The 21,511-nt window shown below is 42.7% G+C and overlaps 1 protein-coding gene across 2 annotated transcripts in view; it reads left to right on the plus strand.

Annotated features, from left to right (window-relative positions):
- rabgap1l (RAB GTPase activating protein 1-like) overlaps positions 1-21,511 on the plus strand; it is a 141,744-nt gene that overhangs the window by 36,417 nt on the left and 83,816 nt on the right. The window lies entirely within an intron of this gene.

The raw sequence follows: 21,511 nt of genomic DNA on the forward strand, positions 1-21,511 counted from the left end.
AGAGAGGGCTGTTCTCTGCTGTTGTGTATGTGATGCGTAGAGTAATTCGTTGAGGCTCACAGTGAATGTTTCTGGTAGGACATGTACAGTATAAGAAACATTATCTGGCAAGTTGCCATTGACTTAATCAAAGCTAATACTCAGGTGTCTGGGGTACTGAGACAGACAAATCATGCCTTTTGCTCTGCAACAATTCACGTTTGAATTTAAAAAAACGTTTTGCTATATATATATTTTTTGGCAAAAAGACACTTGGCTGAATGTCCTTTCAAACAAGCATTTTCTCAGAACAGGATTTTTGTGTATATTTTTTTGTGTTTCCCTGGTTGCCTAACTCCTGGATATCAGTTTTGATATGGTTAAGTGTCATACCCTCTTTACTTTAACATTACATGCAGTCTGCACACATTCACACACGCACACACTCGTCCTAGGTGTCGGTCTTCAGATTATTGCTAAATTGCAAATAACTCAGTTCCCAGTCTGTGTGGCACTGTGCTGGGAGTATGCGTGAAACATACATTTTCACAACCTTTTACTCTCCCTGTGTGATCTTTCAAAGGTGTGCTGCTGTCGAACCATGGCTTAAAAAAGATTGAAAGCTATTTGGAGTCTGCTCCTCAGAAAGGCACTTACGCTGTAGTGCTGCCAATTCACATTAGAGTTAGAGTTCCTCTGTCTGGATCAATCAAAACCAATGACAAAAGTTGGATGGAGGTTCAAATTGGAGGTCTCAAACACTGTGGTGTTGGCCTGTCTCTGAGATTGGAAGTCACTGATGTCTGTGGAAAGAAATGATTGTTTTGCCAGAATGAAGATTGATTTTTCGTCTCTGTGATTGAGGTATTTCACAATTCACAAAACTTAAATTGACATCATTATCAATATTTCAATTATTTGCTTACTAGGCCTATTTTATATCTCAAATGTACTATGAGAAGAATAAAACATTTGATAATTACTATTTTTACAATTGCAGTGATGCACTATACTGTATATTTTTTTGTAAAGAGCCTGTATGAATGTATGAAACATGAAAAACTTATACTACAGCTCAAGCCACAGTTGGTACTAACAGACTGTCCCCTTTCAGGGGTAAAACTGTTCTCTTCAGAGGCTGTGCCACTTTCAATTCTCACCTGGATCCCACTAATGCATTCTCTTCCACTCAGACCCGTAATGAACAACAGTTCAGTCTTTATGAAGCATGTAATTAAGTCTTCGATGAGGGATCTTTGTCTTTCTCAAAGTGCTTCAGCTCCATTTTTGTCACATTTGGCCCACACTCCAGCTAGCTTTGCAGTGGTATTTAGTGAGTCTCTGCAATCAAAGGTAGCATCAGCAGTGTAGAGAGTCGGACTAGAATGAATCAGACCCACAGACAATGCTGTACAAATGTTCACTGGGATGAGCTGCCATGGAAACATGCTTGGAGTTGAGTTCGTTCTACTTGTGATGCTCTTCCGTGCCCATATTCTGTTCTGTCTGATTTAGACCCTTCTAATATGATGCTCCCGGATACTGGCTTGGCTTTGCTTCTCTTTGAACTAATTGATCATTTTGTTGTTACTATGGTAATAAGATATTATTCATGATTAACTTTGTCAGGCTGTACTAATTTGTCCATACAAATATTTACATCTTTCGACTATCACATTGCCACAACTTGGTTTTAAATATTTTATCAATCAGATAAAAATCAACATATCAGCCAGGATCATAATGACACTAGCACATCTGTGTTTGTGCGCATCACCTGCGTAGTGCGAGACGAGTGGGCTTAGCTCAAGGAAAGAGAGACAGTCGGACATTGCAACAGCAGGTAAGCCTATAACATATGATAGAGAACAGATTAACTAGGTACCCAATTCAAAACGTATCTTGTGCCCTTTAGTTAACGGTTTAGCTATTATTAACATGTATTAGTGTTTTTGTCTTGTCCCAAAATAGTTTTCAACCGACATTCGACCATACAAAGTTGATTTACTTTTTTTGAATGATTCATTTTTTTTATGACGAAACGAACAATTCACTTTGCCATTGTATTAGTTGGGATTCGTTTAAATCGTGGTGAATCAAAATAATAATTTATGAATCGTGAACATTCATTTTAGGAATAAAGATTAGATGTAGCCTTTCTTTTGGATTAGGCTATGTGGCTTCAAAACTTGTTTTGTAGATACTTCCAGTTGAGTTGGGCATCCAACATATGGGACATTGCAACTCAATAGATGCTAGTCAGCCTGCAAAGTAAACACTTCTAATGTAGCGAAGATAAATATGACTAAACTAGAAAAGGTACATTTCCTGAACATTTGTGGGCTTGCTTCAACTCAATAAAATTATTTGGTGCCTACCATAGCCATTTGATCTTTGATATATTGAATGAGCAAATTATTTCAAAAGGTATAAAACGTTTGGTTGTAATGTTGCAATGTTTTATGTCAAGGGTGGTCAACCATCCTCCAGGAGAGCTAATGGGTGTGCAGGCTTTTATTCCAGTCCCGCTCTAACAAACCACATTTTAGGAATGAGCTGCTCAACCGAGCCTTGATAAACTGGCTCTGACGTGTTTGAGCAGGGCTTGTTCAAAAGCCTGCACACCCAGTAGCTCTCCAGTCTGAGTGTTGACCACATGTTTTATACAGTTGCCTAACAGGTCTTCTACTTTTTGGGGGGTTAATTGCCTTGCTCAACGACAGGAGATGGTACATGAGAGAGCCGCCTCCCAGTGTAGATACGAAATCATTCCTGTTCTGAGAAAATGCTTACTTTTTTATACGTACATAGAGACGCTGCCAATTGTTGGTAATGGAAATTGGGTTCAAAGTCATGAAATTCCATCTGTCAAAATGTGTATGAACCCTGCAAGAGGCAATCCTGAATTGTTGCATGTCTCTTGCGTTAGACTCTTTCAGCCTGTGCAGGTGATACGGTTATGTAAATCTCTTTTTCATTTCACATATTCAAATAGATAATCTACACTTCTCCTTCCATCAAATTCATCTCTGGAATTCCTCTGGGTTCCAGCCCTGTCTTCTCTGTCATTGTTCCAGCCATAGCTACCTCTGTGTTCAGTTTCTGAGCTGTCATCCCTTTCTGCATGAGAAGTGCCCTTGGGCTCAGTGAGTATCTGTCACTCACAATACCCCCCTCAGTGTCTCCAGGCCAGCTGCACTGCTGGGCCACAGCCCACCCACCAGGCCCCCAACCCCCCCTCCTCACAATGCAGTCCTGTTCACATCCCCCCCCTCCAGCACTACATGGACTTTAATGCAACCCACCACCTTCATTTACTCAACTCCCATTCACACAGACTAGTAGCCTCCATTGACAGTGCATGCCATGCTTTGTCTTCACCCCCTGAAGAATCACTAACCTGGAAAAACAAGAGATTTGATTTCTCGTCGGAGAAACACATGCTTCGTTTTGCCGTTTGACACCAAATAACACAATGGAGAAGGTGGGGAAGGAATGGCTGTAGATTTTTTCACGTGTTGTTCATCTGGGATATAGGATGGATGTTGCATTTTTAGCCCCCGCCGAACAGATCTTTTCGCTCTTCATAAGATCAGTGTGTTGTATTTGTACGGGCGCGGAGCCATGCTGTGCTCAGTGCTGCTGACACATAAATTACAGTTTGTATTAGGGAGAAACACGCCAAAGCCCAAAACTGAGTGTGAAGGCCACATCACAACAGCTCTCTGACTGTCTTCGGATCAGACTGAGGCCCAAGCAAAAGCCAAGGGTGCAACTGGGAATCCAATGAGCTTTCCCTGACACATAATAATATAAGCTAAGAGCTTGATGGAAAAAGAAAGTTGTATAAAACAGTAGTAAAAAAGGTAAATATAGCTACAATTTTCACAGTATTATGTAGTAGTGGATAAAGTAGAATTCAATTACAACCATTTAAATTACATAATTATCCTTATTGTATTTTTTCACTACACAGTACACTCTTTATTTGTTGAATGACCTCAGTACCCTGGGTTTAACTGTATCACTCTCTTGACATTTAACCTTAATTTCTATGTAGGGATGGGCATGAGTAATCGAGTACTCGAACGGACATCAAAACTCGATCTTTAACCTGAGATAGTTTTACAGTTTAAAAAATGTATCTATTTTGTGGAATGTGCCTGTAAGGCAAGTGAAGTGTTGTCCAGATTTTTGTTTATTTATTTGTATTTAAGACAACTTTAATTTGCGTTGAATCTAGTGTTCCATTTGTACATGTGCATTTGCGGGGCACAAAAAAAACAACAAGCCAAGCATCACACAGTGTTTCTCCCTAAATTCCTTTTGCCGTCAGTGTCTCAATCACTCAATTGCGTTCCGACCACTCCCTCACATACGCGTGCTTAGTGCGCACACAAGCTCCCGTTAGGCCTACAGAAATAAATGCCTCTAGAAAACGTATCTAACTGATGGGATACACAAGCTACATTCCTTGCTAAATGACGACAGTTTTATCACAAAATCGAAATGGTCTGGTTGATTAATGTACGGAAATGTGTGTTCCAACCATGAGCTGCAGTTTTGGAATAATTGCATGTAGGCTACTTTGCGAACTAGTGCAATTTTATAATTGGTTAGCCTAGGCTATAACCCCCTAAACATAGACAGGTTCCACTCTGAAAATATGCAAAAATTACCAACTGTGGCTCAGTTGGTAGAGCATGGCACTTGCAACGCCAGGGTTGTGGGTTCGATTCCCATGGGGGACCAGTACAAACAAATATGAAAATGTATGCACTCACTGCTGTAAGTCGCTCTGGATAAGAGTGTCTGCTAAATGACAAAAAATTAAATAAAGCGTATTTTCATCAGAATCATTATGCCTAGGCCTACTCACCAAACAGATGTCGTGGCCATAATTCATCACCATGCAGTGTTCAATGTGGAATTGTTAATCCATTTAGAAAATTCTAAAGACAGGCAGAATAAACTAAATCGAACGCCTGTATATCGAAAATAAGAACATTAGTTTGCAACCCTGAAAGAACTCGCCAAATTGAGCCATTTCAAATGATCACTTATAATTACTTTTCCAGATGCGAGATAAGCATCACTTCGCACTGGGAGCTTTTTTCATTTGGATTTTTCGTTTTATTTTTACTGTAAAATAGATGCGTCTTGAATGTGATAAGGGCTCAGGAAATAAGAGCTTCTTGTCTGCTAATTTAACAAAGGCCATAGGCTATGCACCTATGCAATATTAAGCTTTTCTTTCACATCACAACTAGCTCCATGAGAAATCATATGCTTATTAAGTACACAATGCTTATCTTGGAGGGGGACAAGCAGCACCAATCTCGCATCACATCTTTTGCCACTGCAAAGCACCATTGTGACTCCGCCAGAGCCGAGCAGGTAACGCAGGTAACGCAGCTCATCAGATCAAATCAAATCAGATTGTATTTGTCACATGGACCAAATACAGCAGGTGTAGACCTTACAGTGAAATGCTTACTTACAAGCCCTTAACCAACAATGCAGCATTTTTTAAATAAAATATTTGCACAAATAAATAAATAAAATTAAATAAACTAAAGTAAGAAAAAAAGTAACACAATAAAATAACAATTACGGGGCTATATACAGGGGATACTGGTATTGAGTCAATGTGCGGGGATACAGGTTACTCGAGGTAATTGAGTTAATATGTGACCGACCACCTGTATTCGGTCCTATGTACAGTGGGGAAAAAAAGTATTTAGTCAGCCACCAATTGTGCAAGTTCTCCCACTTAAAAAGATGAGAGAGGCCTGTAATTTTCATCATAGGTACACGTCAACTATGACAGACAAACTGAGAAAAAAATATCCAGAAAATCACATTGTAGGATTTTTTATGAATTTATTTGCAAATTATGGTGGAAAATAAGTATTTGGTCAATAACAAAAGTTTCTCAATACTTTGTTATATACCCTTTGTTGGCAATGACACAGGTCAAACGTTTTCTGTAAGTCTTCACAAGGTTTTCACACACTGTTGCTGGTATTTTGGCCCATTCCTCCATGCAGATCTCCTCTAGAGCAGTGATGTTTTGGGGCTGTCGCTGGGCAACACGGACTTTCAACTCCCTCCAAAGATTTTCTATGGGGTAGAGATCTGGAGACTGGCTAGGCCACTCCAGGACCTTGAAATGCTTCTTACGAAGCCACTCCTTCGTTTCCCGGGCAGTGTGTTTGGGATCATTGTCATGCTGAAAGACCCAGCCACGTTTAATCTTCAATGCCCTTGCTGATGGAAGGAGGTTTTCACTCAAAATCTCACGATACATGGCCCCATTCATTCTTTCCTTTACACGGATCAGTCGTCCTGGTCCCTTTGCAGAAAAACAGCCCCAAAGCATGATGTTTCCACCCCCATGCTTCACAGTAGGTATGGTGTTCTTTGGATGCAACTCAGCATTCTTTGTCCTCCAAACACGACGAGTTGAGTTTTTACCAAAAAGTTATTTTGGTTTCATCTGACCATATGACATTCTCCCAATCCTCTTCTGGATCATCCAAATGCACTCTAGCAAACTTCAGACGGGCCTGGACATGTACTGGCTTAAGCAGGGGGACAAGTCTGGCACTGCAGGATTTGAGTCCCTGGCGGCGTAGTGTGTTACTGATGGTAGGCTTTGTTACTTTGGTCCCAGCTCTCTGCAGGTCATTCACTAGGTCCCCCCGTGTGGTTCTGGGATTTTTGCTCACCGTTCTTGTGATCATTTTGACCCCACGGGGTGAGATCTTGCGTGGAGCCCCAGATCGAGGGAGATTATCAGTGGTCTTGTATGTCTTCCATTTCCTAATAATTGCTCCCACAGTTGATTTCTTCAAACCAAGCTGCTTACCTATTGCAGATTCAGTCTTCCCAGCCTGGTGCAGGTCTACAATTTTGTTTCTGGTGTCCTTTGACAGCTCTTTGGTCTTGGCCATAGTGGAGTTTGGAGTGTGACTGTTTGAGGTTGTGGACAGGTGTATTTTATACTGATAACAAGTTCAAACAGGTGCCATTAATACAGGTAACGAGTGGAGGACAGAGGAGCCTATTAAAGAAGAAGTTACAGGTCTGTGAGAGCCAGAAATCTTGCTTGTTTGTAGGTGACCAAATACTTATTTTCCACCATAATTTGCAAATAAATTCATTAAAAATCCTACAATGTGATTTTCTGGATTTTTTTTCCTCAATTTGTCTGTCATAGTTGACGTGTACCTATGATGAATATTACAGGCCTCTCACATCTTTCTAAGTGGGAGAACTTGCACAATTGGTGGCTGACTAAATACTTTTTTCCCCCACTGTAGCAATTGAAATTGTGTTTTTTACTTTGGATGAAAGTAGTCTCAGAGCTAGAAAATTGTATATCATACACTACAGTTGAGGAACAATGGGAAAGTAATTCTGATTTGGAAAGTTAATAAACTTGTAACCCCACTGACTAAAAATGTAAAAAAAATGTAAATGAATGTTTTGGTACACTTATTGGAGAGCCCTTTGTCTACACCCATTCAGCATCGTTCCCACCCTCTTAAGCCTTAGCCCCACCACTCTCTTTAAAGATTCACGTGAGGCCATGTGCTAAACAACCAAAGATTTAAAGACTAAAGGCTGGTTTATACTACGTCTATCGACATGTCTGTAGACAGTTGTTGCAGTGACATGAACATTATATTGTCGTCCAACATCAAACTTGTCGTTATGAAAAAGTATAAACACAAAAATGACAGGCTGCATGACATCAGTAGCCTGGTGGTCCAAAATAACATAACTGGTGTATTTTAACACCAACAAACCCATCTGTTTAAAAATGAATTTAGAATATGTCAATCTATCAAACCAGGCAACTAAAAGCAACTTTCAAAAAAAATGATTTGTTAGTTTCTAGCTTGTTGGCTAGCTAGCTAACGTTAAGTTAGCTTGCTAGCCATTTCAAATAATGACTATATTATAGCTGACAACGTCTTAACTTTAGCTAATTTTGATTAATTATTACAGGTTAATAAACTCACAACAAGATCATTATTTACAAGTTAATGGCGATCTAATTACAGAAAATCGCTTAGGTCCTAGATGGCAGGTAGCTTGGCCCCAGTGATGTACTGGGCCGTACGCACTGCCCTCTGTAGCGCCTTGCGGTCGGATGCCGAGCAGTTACTATACCAAGCAGTGATGCAACCAGTCAGGATGCTCTCAATGGTGCAATGGTGTGGGAAAATAAGTGTATAGGAGCAAGCTTTGCATGAGAATTATGTGCCAAACAGTTGCTGTTAATAATTACAATATTATACTTTTTTCTGACCATTTGAAAGTGTAAACAACACTAAATAAATAAGTGTAGCAGAGAGTATGTTCTAATATTTTCTTTTAATATAAAGCCTTTATTACAGCAGACTAAAAACAGCATGCATTCGTGAATTGCGTTTTATTTGTTGTTTAGTCTAATTATTCAAAGCTCCCTTATTTAATTAAAAAACTAAAATGCTTGATTGCATTTCAAAGCATTCATGTCTCATATGCTGTGTGATGGTATGAATGAATGGTTGATTGATTGATTGATACAGTAGCCTATATATTGAAATATAATCCGAAGTAAATTACGGTATTAAGACTGAACAGGACGCGCACTTAGGCCTACAGCTCGATGGTGGTTATACAAGGCTGCTGTACAAAGCCTACAAATGATAATGACCTTACTTATTATTATAATGATGATCATAATAATAATTGTAACAAGAAGGAGATCAAGAAAATTGAGGGTATAGTAGCGATAGCTGCGTGCATATTTTGTGACAAATAGGAGCTCGGCCCCCCTTTTCTGTAGTCCACGATGAGCTCTTTTGTCTTGCTCACGTTGAGGGAGAGGTTGTTGTCATGGCACCACACTGCCAGATCTCTGACCTCCCTGTGGGCTGTCTCATCGTTGTAGGTGATCAGGCCTACCACCGTTGTGTCGTTGGCAAACTTAATGATGGTGTTTGAGTTGTGCGTGTTCATGCAGTCGTGGGTGAACAGGGAGTATAGGAGGGGACTAAGCACGCACCCCTGAGGGGCCCTCGTGTTGAGGATTAGCTTGGCAATGGGTTGTTGCCTACCCTTACCACCTGGGGATGGCCTGCCAGGAAGTCCAGGATCAAATTGCAGAGGGAGGTGTTTAGTCCCAGGGTTCTTAGCTTAGTGATGAGCTTTGAGGGCACTATGGTGTTGAACGCTGAGCTGTAGTCAACGAACAGCATTCTCACGTAGGTGTTGCTTTTGTCCAGGTGGGAAAAGGCAGTGTGGAGTGCAATAGAGATTGCGTAATCTTTGGATCTGTTGGGTCGGTATGCGAATTGTAGTGGGTCTAGGGTTTCTGGGATGATGGTGTTGATGTGAGCCATGACCAGCCTTTCAAAGCACTTCATGGCTACCGACGTGAGTGCTACGAGGCGGTAGTCATTTTGGCAGGTTACCTTGGCGTTCTTGGGCACAGGGACTATGGTGGTCTGCTTGAAACATAGGAATTACAGACTCGGTCAGTGTGAGGTTGAAAATGTCAGTGAAGACACTTGCCAGTTGGTCAGCGCATGCTCTGAGTACGTGTCCTGGTAATCCGTCTGGCCCTGCGGCCTTCTGAATACTCACATCGGCTACGGAGAGCGTGATCACACAGTCGTCCGGAACAGCTGTTGCTCTCATGCATGGTTCAGTGTTGCTTGCCTCGAAGCGAGCATTGAAGGCATTTAGCTCGTCTGGTAGGGTCGCGTCATTGGGCAGCTCGCGGCTGGGTTTCCCTTTGTAATCATAACAGTTTCCAGGCCCTGCCACATCTGACAAGCGTCAGAGCCGGTGTTGTAGGATTCAATCTTAGTCCTGTATTGATGCTTTGCCTGTTTGATGGTTCGTCGGAGGGCAAAGCTGTATTTCTTATAAGCGTCCGGATTAGTGTCCCGCTCCTTGAAAGCGGAAGCTCTAGCCTTTAGCTCAGAGCAGATGTTGCCTGTAATCCATGGCTTCTTGTTGGGATATGTACGTACGGTCACTGTGGGGATGAAATCATTGATGCACTTATTGATGAAGCTGGTGACTGATGTGGTATACTCCTCAATGCCATCGAATGAATACCGGAACATATTCCAGTCTGTACTAGCAAGGCTGTAGCTTGGCATCCACGTCATCAGACCACTTCTGTATTGAACGAGTCACTAGTACTTCCTGCTTGAGTTTTTGCTTGTAAGCAGGAATCAGGAGGATAGAATTATGGTCAGATTTGCCAAATGGAGTGTGAGGGAGAGCTTTGTACATGTTTCTGTGTGTGGAGTAAAGGTGGTCTAGAGTTATTTTATTTTTCTCTTTGGTTGTACATGTAACATGCTGGTAGAAATGAGGTAAAATGGATTTAAGTTTTCCTGCATTAAAGTCCCCGGCCACTAGGAGCGCCGCATCTGGATGAGCATTCTCTTGTTTGCTTATGGCCTTATACAGCTCGTTGAGTGCGGTCTTAGTGCCTGCATCGGTTTGTGGTGGTAAATAGATGGCTAAGAAAAATATAGATGAAGAATCTCTTGGTAAATAGTGTGATCTACAGCTTATCATGAGGTACTCTATCTCAGGCTTGCAAATCCTCAAGACTTCCTTAATATTAGAGATCGCGCATCAATTCGTTTTTCTTGATTTTTTTGTTGTTATTCTGTCTCTCACTGTTCAAATAAATCTACCATTAAAATTATGGACTGATAATGTCTTTGTCAGTGGGCAAACGTACAAAATCATCAGGGAATCAAATACTTTTTTCCCTCACTGTATAGACATATACATACACATACATATACAGTGGGGGGAACAAGTATTTGATACACTGCCGATTTTGTAGGTTTTCCTACTTACAAAGCATGTAGAGGTCTGTCATTTTTATCATAGGTACACTTCAACTGTGAGAGACGGAATCTAAAACAAAAATCCAGAAAATCACATTGTATGATTTTTAAGTAATTAATTTGCATTTTATTGCATGACATAAGTATTTGATACATCAGAAAAGCAGAACTTAATATTTGGTACAGAAACCTTTGTTTGCAATTACAGAGATCATACGTTTCCTGTAGGTCTTGACCAGGTTTTCACACACTTCAGCAGGGATTTTGGCCCACTCCTCCATACAGACCTTCTCCAGATCCTTCAGGTTTCAGGGCTGTCGCTGGGCAATACGGACTTTCAGCTCCCTCCAAATATGTTTTATTGGGTTCAGGTCTGGAGACTGGCTAGGCCACTCCAGGACCTTGAGATGCTTCTTACGGAGCCACTCCTTAGTTGCCCTGGCTGTGTGTTTCGAGTCGTTGTCATGCTGGAAGACCCAGCCACGACCCATCTTCAATGCTCTTACTGAGGGAAGGAGGTTGTTGGCCAAGATCTCGAGATACATGGCCCCATCCATCCTCCCCTCAATACGGTGCAGTCGTCCTGTCCCCTTTGCAGAAAAGCATCCCCAAAGAATGATGTTTCCACCTCCATGCTTCACGGTTGGGATGGTGTTCTTGGGGTTGTACTCATCATTCTTCTTCCTCCAAACACGGCGAGTGGAGTTTAGACCAAAAAGCTCTATTTTTGTCTCATCAGACCACATGACCTTCTCCCATTCCTCCTCTGGATCATCCAGATGGTCATTGGCAAACTTCAGATGGGCCTGGACATGCGCTGGCTTGAGCAGGGGGACTTGCGTGCGCTGCAGGATTTTAATCCATGATGGCGTAGTGTGTTGCTAATGGTTTTCTTTGAGACTGTGGTCCCAGCTCTCTTCAGGTCATTGACCAGGTCCTGCCGTGTAGTTATAGGCTGATCCCTCACCTTCCTCATGATCGTTGATGCCCCACAAAGTGAGATCTTGCATGGAGCCCCAGACCGAGGGTGATTGACCATCATCTTGAACTTCTTCCATTTTCTAATAATTGCGCCAATCGTTGTTGCCTTCTCACCAAGCTGCTTGCCTATTGTCCTGTAGCCCATCCCAACCTTGTGTAGGTCTACAATTGTATCCCTGATGTCCTTACACAGCTCTCTGGTCTTGGCCATTGTGGAGAGGTTGGAGTCTGTTTGATTGAGTGTGTGGACAGGTGTCTTTTATACAGGTAACGAGTTCAAACAGGTGCAGTTAATACAGGTAATGGGTAGAGAACAGGAGGTCTTCTTAAAGAAAAACTAACAGGTCTGTGAGTCCCGGAATTCTTACTGGTTGGTAGGTGATCAAATACTTATGTCATGCAATAAAATGCAAATTAATTACTTAAAAATCATACAATGTGATTTTCTGGATTTTTGTTTTAGATTCCGTCTCTCACAGTTGAAGTGTACCTATGATAAAAATGACAGACCTCTACATGCTTTGTAAGTAGGAAAACCTGCAAAATCGGCAGTGTATCAAATACTTGTTCTCCTCACTGTACATACAGTTGAAGTTGGAAGTTTACATACACCTTAGCCAAATACATTTAAACTCAGTTTTTCACAATTCCTGACATTTAATCCTAGTATATATTCCCTGTTTTAGGTCAGTTAGGATCACCACTTTATTTTAAGAATGTGAAATGTCAGAATAATAGTAGAGAGAATTATTTATTTCAGCTTTTTATTTATTTCATCACATTCCCAATGGGTCAGAAGTTTACATACACTCAATTAGTATTTGGTAGCATTGCCTTTAAATTGTTTAACTTGGGTCAAACGTTTCAGGTAGCCTTGCACAAGCTTCCCACAATAAGTTGGGTGCATTTTGGCCGTTCCTGCTGACAGAGCTGGTGTAACTGAGTCAGGTTTGTAGGCCTCCTTGCTCGCACACGCTTTTTCAGTTCTGCCCACAAATGTTCTATAGGATTGAGGTCAGGGCTTTGTGACGGCCACTCCAATACCTTGACTTTGTTGTCCTTAAGCCATTTTGCCACAACTTTGGAAGTATGCTTGGGGTCATTGTCCATTTGGAAGACCCATTTGCGACCAAGCTTTAACTTCCTGACTGATGTCTTGAGATCTTGCTTCAATATATCCACATAATTTTCCTTCCTCATGATGCCATCTATTTTGTGAAGTGCACCAGTCCCTCCTGCAGCAAAGCACGATGCTGCCACACCTGTGCTTGACGGTTGGGATGGTGTTCTTCAGCTTGCAAGCATTCCCCTTTTTCCTCCAAACATAACGATGGTCATTATGGCCAAACAGTTCAATTTTTGTTTCATCAGACCAGAGAACATTTCTCCAAAAAGTACGATCTTTGTCCCCATGTGCAGTTGCAAACCGTAGTCTGGCTTTTTTTTGGAGCAGTGGCTTCTTCCTTGCTGAGCGGCCTTTCAGGTTATGTCGATATAGCACTCGTTTTACTGTGGATATACAGTGAGGGAAAGAAGTATTTGATCCCCTGCTGATTTTGTACGTTTGCCCACTGACAAAGAAATGATCAGTCTATAATTTTAATGGTAGGTTTATTTGAACAGTGAGAGACAGAATATCAACAAAAAAATCCAGAAAAACGCATGTCAAAAATGTTATAAATTGATTTGCATTTTAATGAGGGAAATAAGATTTTGACCCCCTCTCAATCAGAAAGATTTCTGGCTCCCAGGTGTCTTTTATACAGGTAACGAGCTGAGATTAGGAGCACACTCTTAAAGGGAGTGCTCCTAATCTCAGTTTGTTACCTGTATAAAAGACACCTGTCCACATAAGCAATCAATCAATCAGATTCCAAACTCTCCACCATGGCCAAGACCAAAGAGCTCTCCAAGGATGTCAGGGACAAGATTGTAGACCTACACAAGGCTGGAATGGGCTACAAGACCATCGCCAAGCAGCTTGGTGAGAAGGTGGCAACAGTTGGTGCGATTATTCGCAAGATTTGACGGTACATGGCCCCGTCCATCGTCCCTTTGATGCGGTGAAGTTGTCCTGTCCCCTTAGCAGAAAAACACCCCCAAAGCATAATGTTTCCACCTCCATGTTTGACAGTGGGGATTTTGTTCTTGGGGTCATAGGCAGCATTCCTCCTCCTCCAAACACGGCGAGTTGAGTTGAAGCCAAAGAGCTCAATTTTGGTCTCATCTGACCACAACACTTACACCCAGTTCTCCACTGAATCATTCAGATGTTCATTGGCAAACTTCAGACGGCCCTGTATATGTGCTTTCTTGAGCAGGGGGACCTTGCGGGCGCTGCATGATTTCAGTCCTTCACGGCGTAGTGTGTTACCAATTGTTTTCTTGGTGACAATGGTCCCAGCTGCCTTGATCATTGACAAGATCCTCCCGTGTAGTTTTGGGCTGATTCCTCACCGTTCTCATGATCATTGCAACTCCACGAGGTGAGATCTTGCATGGAGCCCCAGGCCGAGGGAGATTGACAGTTCTTTTGTGTTTCTTCCATTTGCGAATAATCATAACTGTTGTCACCTTCTCACCAAACTGCTTGGCGGTGGTCTTTGTAGCCCATTCCAGCCTTGTGTAGGTCTACAATCTTGTCCCTGACATCCTTGGAGAGCTCTTTGGTCTTGGCCATGGTGGAGAGTTTGGAATCTGATTGATTGATTGCTTCTGTGGACAGGTGTCTTTTATACAGGTAACAAACTGAGATTAGGAGCACTCCCTTTAAGAGTGTGCTCCTAATCTCAGCTCGTTACCTGTATAAAAGACACCTGGGAGCCAGAAATCTTTCTGATTGAGAGGGGGTCAAATACTAATTTCCCTCATTAAAATGCAAATCAATTTATAACATTTTTGACATGCGTTTTTCTGGATTTTTTTGTTTTTTCTCTCACTGTTCAAATAAACCTACCATTAAAACTATAGACTGATCATTTCTTTGTCAGTGGGCAAACGTACAAAATCAGCAGGGGATCAAATACTTTTTTCCCTCACTGTATATGTATGTGTGTATATATATATGTGTATATATATATGTGTATATGTATATGTGGCAATTTATACCTACCTGTAATTACCTACATGTTTCAAGCAAACCACCATAGTCCCTGTGCCTAAGAACGCCAAGGTAACCTGCCTCGTAGCACTCCATGAAATGCTTTGAAACCCTGGACGCACTCCAATTCACATACCGCCCCAACATATCTACAGATGACAAATTCTCGATTGCACTCCACACTGCCTTTTCCCACCTGGACAAAAGGACCACCTACGTGAGAATGCTGTACATTGACTACAGCTCAGCGTTCAACAGCTCGGTGCCTTACAAGCTCATTCCAATGCTAAGAACCCTGGGACTGAACACCTCCCTCTGCAACTGGATCCTGGACTTCCTGATGGGCTGCCCCCAGGTGGTGAGGGTAGGCATCAACACATCTGCCACGCTGACCCTCAACACATGGGCCCCTCAGGGGTGCGTGCTCACTCCTGTACTCCCTGTTCACCCACGACTGCGTGGCTGCACACAACTCCAACACAACCATTAAGTTTGCCGACAACACAACAGTGGGACAGCCTATAGGGAGGAGGTCAGAGACCTGGCAGTGTGGTGCCAGGACAACAACCTCCTGTCCCTCAACGTGGGCAAGACAAAGGAGCTCATCGTGGACTACAGGAAACAAAGGGCTGAACACGCCCCCATTCACATCAACGGGACTGTGGTAGAGCAGGTCCTGAGCTTCCTCTGTGTCCACATCACTAAGGATCTATCATGGTCCAAACACACCAACACAGTTGTGAAGAGGGCACGACAACGCCTCTTCCCCCTCAGGAGGTTGAAAAGATTTGTCATGGGCCCCCAAATCCTCAAAAAGGTCTACAGCTGCACCATTGAGAGCATATTTTCTGGCTGTATCAGTGCTTGGTATGGCAACTGCTCGGCATCCAACCGCTAGGCTCTACAGAGGGTAGTGCGTACGGCCCTGTGCATCACTGGGGCCGAACTCCCTGCCATCCAGGATCTCTATACCAGGCGGTGTCAGAGGAAGGCCCAAAATATGGTCAAAGACTCCAGCCACCCAAGTCATAGACTGTTGTCTTTGCTACCTCACGGCAAGCGGTACCGGAACACCAAGTCTGTGACCAAAAGGCACCTGAACAGCTTCTACCCCAAAGCCATAAGACCGCTGAAAAGTTAATCAAATGGCTACCCAGACAATTTACATTGACCCCCTTTATTATTTATCTTAATTGTTTTACCCTCGAACTGACTCTATTCACACACTACACTGACACTCCAACACACACACACTACATACGCTCACACACACATGCATATTGACGACACACTTTCACTCTTCACATATGTTGCTGCTACTCTGTTTATTGTATATCTTGATTGCCTAGTCACTTTTACCCCTACCCGCATGTACATACTATATTACCTCAATTACCTCAACTACCTGGTACCCCTGCACGTTGACTCGGTACTGGTACTCCTTGTATATAGCCTCGTTATTGTTTTTGTGTTACTATTTCCTTTTTTCTTTATAAAATATTTGTGTTGCTTCTTAACTCTGCACGGTTGGGAATGGGCTCGTAAGTAAGCATTTCACTGTTAAGTCTACACCTGTTGTATTTGTCGCATGTGACCAATAAAATTAGATTTCAGTTCATGTTTAATTACTAAACCTTCCTTTACGTGGTCCTTTTGATTCCTAACATAAGGCATATACAGTGGGGGAAAAAAGTATTTAGTCAGCCACCAATTGTGCAAGTTCTCCCACTTAAAAAGATGAGAGAGGCCTGTAATTTTCATCATAGGTACACGTCAACTATGACAGACAAAATGAGGGAAAAAAATCCAAAAAATCACATTGTAGGATTTTTAATGATTTTATTTGCAAATTATGGTGGAAAATAAGTATTTGGTCAATAACAAAAGTTTCTCAATACTTTGTTATATGCCCTTTGTTGTCAATGACACAGGTCTGTAAGTCTTCACAAGGTTTTAACACACTGTTGCTGGTATTTTGGCCCATTCCTCCATGCAGGTCTCCTCTAGAGCAGTGATGTTTTGGGGCTGTCGCTGGGCAACACAGACTTTCAACTCCCTCCAAAGATTTTCTATGGGTTTGAGATCTGGAGACTGGCTAGGCCACTCCAGGACCTTGAAATGCTTCTTACGAAGCCACTCCTTCGTTGCCCGGGCGGTGTGTTTGGGATCATTGTCATGCTGAAAGACCCAGCCACGTTTCATCTTCAATGCCCTTGCTGATGGAAGGAGGTTTTCACTCAAAATCTCACGATACATGGCCCCATTCATTCTTTCCTTTACACGGATCAGTCGTCCTGGTCCCTTTGCAGAAAAACAGCCCCAAAGCATGATGTTTCCACCCCCATACTTCACAGTAGGTATGGTGTTCTTTGGATGCAACTCAGCATTCTTTGTCCTCCAAACACGACGAGTTGAGTTTTTACCAAAAAGTTATATTTTGGTTTCATCTGACCATATGACATTCTCTCGATCCTCTTCTGGATCATCCAAATGCACTCTAGCAAACTTCAGACAGGCCTGGACATGTACTGGCTTAAGCAGGGGGACACGTCTGGCACTGCAGGATTTGAGTCCCTGGCGGCGTAGTGTGTTACTGATGGTAGGCTTTGTTACTTTGGTCCCAGCTCTCTGCAGGTCATTCACTAGGTCCCCCGTGTGGTTCTGGGATTTTTGCTCACCGTTCTTGTGATCCTTTTGACCCCACGGGGTGAGATCTTGCGTGGAGCTCCAGATCGAGGGAGATTATCAGTGGTCTTGTATGTCTTCCATTTCCTAATAATTGCTCCCACAGTTGATTTCTTCAAACCAAGCTGCTTACCTATTGCAGATTCAGTCTTCCCAGCCTGGCGCAGGTCTAAAATTTTGTTTCTGGTGTCCTTTGACAACTCTTTGGTCTTGGCCATAGTGGAGTTTGGAGTGTGACTGTTTGAGGTTGTGGACAGGTGTCTTTTATACTGATAACAAGTTCAAACAGGTGCCATTAATACAGGTAACGAGTGGAGGACAGGGGAGCCTCTTAAAGAAGAAGTTACAGGTCTGTGAGAGCCAGAAGTCTTGCTTGTTTGTCGATGACCAAATACTTATTTTCCACCATAATTTGCAAATAAATTCATTAAAAATCCTACAATGTGATTTTCTGGATTTTTTTTTCTTAATTTGTCTGTTATAGTTGATGTGTACCTATGATGAAAATTACAGGCCTCTCTCATCTTTTTAAGTGGGAGAACTTGCACAATTGGTGGCTGACTAAATACTTTTTTCCCCCACTGTACAAGCAAGCACCACTGCTGAGGCCTTTTTGAAGATTGTGTTCCACGATATAATATAACCAGTTGATAATACGGTTTCAATTAATGAATCTTAAATGGCACTTTTTTTTATTGACTGAATATACACTGAGTGCACAAAACATTAGGAACGTGTTCCTAATGTTGAGTTGCACCCCCTTTTGCCCTCAGAACAGCCTCAATTCATCAGGGCATGGACTCTACAAGGTGTTGATACAAACAGGAAACTGTTGAGCGTAGTAGGTGAGCCTAGCACCTACTACAATACCCTGTTCAAAGTCACTTAAATCTTTTGTCTTGCCCATTCACCCTATGAATGGCACACATACACAATCCATGTCTCAATTGTCTCAAGGCTTAAAAATCCTTCTTTAACCTGTCTCCTCCCCTTCGTCTGCACTGATTTGAAGTGCTTTTGACAAGTGACATCAATAAGGGATCATAGCTTTTACCTGGATTCACTTTGTCAGTCTGTCATGGAAAGAGCAGGTTTTCCTAATGTTTTGTACACTCTATATTGGGCAATTTAGCTCAGTTGGTAGAGCATGGCGCTTGCAACGCCAGGGTTGTGGGTTCGTTTCCCACGGGGGGCCAGTATGAAAAATGTATACACTCATTAACTAAGTCACTCTGGATAAGAGCGTCTCCTAAAATGAAGAATAATTTTTCTTAAATAAAATGTTATCTGTAATGGTTATAGCAAGTTAAGCATGGTTGTGCACACGTGGCATATAGGTAAATGCACATATTACGTTTTCGTTCGAGGACTCAAAGAAAAATAAAACATGCGAATACTCGAACAGTCAAAAAAGGTCTAATGCCCATCCCTAATTCTATGTAACCTTTTGTAGAGAGTATATGGTAATTTCTCATTAAAATCTCCTTTTCACATAACGCCTATTGTGAAGCATCAGCACTGGGTCAACCTTGACTTTTTCTCCCGTGTGTCACTCCAGGTTTGTTTTTGTAATGCGTCGATGATTATACAAGTATTGAGCAGCTCGAAGCTGATATCCCTACTCTCAGGCCCACTTACCTCCGGCTCTCTCTGAGTGTTAGTCAGTTGGTGTGAGCTACTGTACACTACAATGGCCCTTATTTACCCAGCCGTAACAAAGAGCTGGACAGCGGCTGCCTGCTTGTCCCAACACAATAGCCATAGTGGCTGGGATCAAAAGGCTCAGAGGGGGTGGGACAGGGAAGGGGATTACTACCATTGTTTTTACAGCCCTCCCTTTTTCTCTCTCTCTGCGAAATAATTAACGTACAATAGCCTTCTGGTTGTGACCGTTTTTCACCAGTAGTCTAAAAGGTGAAGGACAGCAGGTTATCCACTTCACCATGCCACTTTCTCTTCTGTTCTTTTCTTGGGAATCTCTGCTTTCAGTTTTCTAGAGCTTGTGCAATTTGCTTTAAAAGCTTTGTTGTGTGTCCTAGTGTTTCAGTATTGAAGAGGTTATTAGACCCTGAACTCTGCAATGGTATACAGACCAGCTACCTCTGAAACTGACCTCCTGCCTCCCCAATTTTCTGCCACTTGTTACACTGTCTGCCGGTGAAGGATGATCCCAACTAACTGAAATGCCTGGCAACTGTAACTAAGGGGCAGGCATGGCTGGGCTTGGACATTGGTCGGAGCAACGGACTGGGAGCAGAGAGTCAGAGGGAAAACAATATGGGGGAGGGGGCTAGTTAATAGCAAATGGACTGATAGATTAGCCTAGTAATTTCAGATTAGGAAACGATCCAAATTTAGCTCTCGGGGGGGGGGGGGGGGAGAGAGGAGAGTGAGAGAGAATCAGTGTGAGGGGTAGAGCGTGGTTCAGAGGGAACGGGAGAGAGTGAGAGCGAGCGTGTGTGCGTGCAGGGTAGAGTGAGTGAGCGGGAGACCGAGAGAGAGCGAAGGGAAAAGGAACTGTAAGCCAGTCACAGCATCTCTTTCCCACTGCACCAGTGATGAGGGACAGCTCCTCTCTTCAAAAGGTTCCTATTTATTTTCGGTAGTCGCACTAGCTTTTTCTTTTGTACTTCACTCCAGGACTGCTTTGCTGAATGAAATTGTTTTTTGTCTCTTCAGTTATTCGTTTGGCGAAAGCTTAGTTCAGCTGGGGGAATGGAAATAAGAGGAGACGCACAGAGGACAGCACTGGAACTGGAACTGTCTTTCTCTGTACTGGTGGAGTGGTATCTCTTTTGTTGTGGCTTGTTTTTTTGTAACAAGGAGCAGACGTACTGAGTTGAAGAAAGTCCAGACAGCCATGCCTCCCCTAAACAAAAACACATTTAAATGGACCCGGGCATGTATAAGTAATAATATATCAATAGTGGAAACAAGCACTTAAGAGGCGAGGCTGATGTAAAGAGCTTTCACCCTAGGCTATAAAAAAGCGGAATGCCGATTGATCCCACATCCATCGCAGCTGGCACCCTGAACAGAATTTCTAAGGAGACAGTCCGAGGAGCTCTCAGACACCCAGATGACTTCTACCGGCTCCAGTATCTATTGATCCGATTGTGTGTAAGTCTCCTGGCAACTCCTACATTCTTTGCCTGAAAAATCCTCTTTACAACCAGCTTTTGCCTCTCATAACCTGGAGGACGAAAGTTTCAGAGAAGTGCGTGTATTGGGATTCCAGAGACCCAAAGCCTGATCTGTGGCTACACACATACATACACGCTCATAACAGGATCCAGATTACTATTCGCCTCGTTTGGTTTCTCTCTGACTGGGGAACATTGTAAACATAATTTCCCCCAGCGCTCTGTGGAACGAGAGCTCTGACATTAACCACCGCAGAGAGCCCTGTGTTTTTCTAGCGTGTCTGTGTTTTGATTCAGACAATAGCGGGGCATACATGAGGTCCAGACACTGACCACGGGACGACTCACTACTCCAAAATAAGAGGATGCATACTACAAGACTGAGAAACAATTGCTACCAGTCTAACAGCGTTTTGGAACTTTAGAGGGGTCTTTGGAGGTATAAAGCAAACACAATGGCGAATGTGGATGTAATTACTTGTGTGACTTTGGGGGTTTTTGAGCAGCTCTTTCTCTGTGACAGTAAACAAGCTATTTGAAAGTCAAAATTGCACCGATACGGTAAATGTTTTAATACTATTTTCTCTTGTCTATAGTCTCAAAATAGGAGTCACACGCTCCCTGTCTTATTTAATCTGCAGTAGGATCTGCACCGGAGCGCCCTGCCTGCCTGCGTCATGTTTCTCCCCCACATGCTGACTACCCTGCGCCTCCTGTGCTTTTTGCCCTTGTGAGGACAGCACCTGCTC

The sequence above is a fragment of the Coregonus lavaretus genome, assembly GCF_964263955.1.
Source record: "Coregonus lavaretus genome assembly, chromosome: 6".
NCBI classification, from domain to species: domain Eukaryota; kingdom Metazoa; phylum Chordata; class Actinopteri; order Salmoniformes; family Salmonidae; genus Coregonus; species Coregonus lavaretus.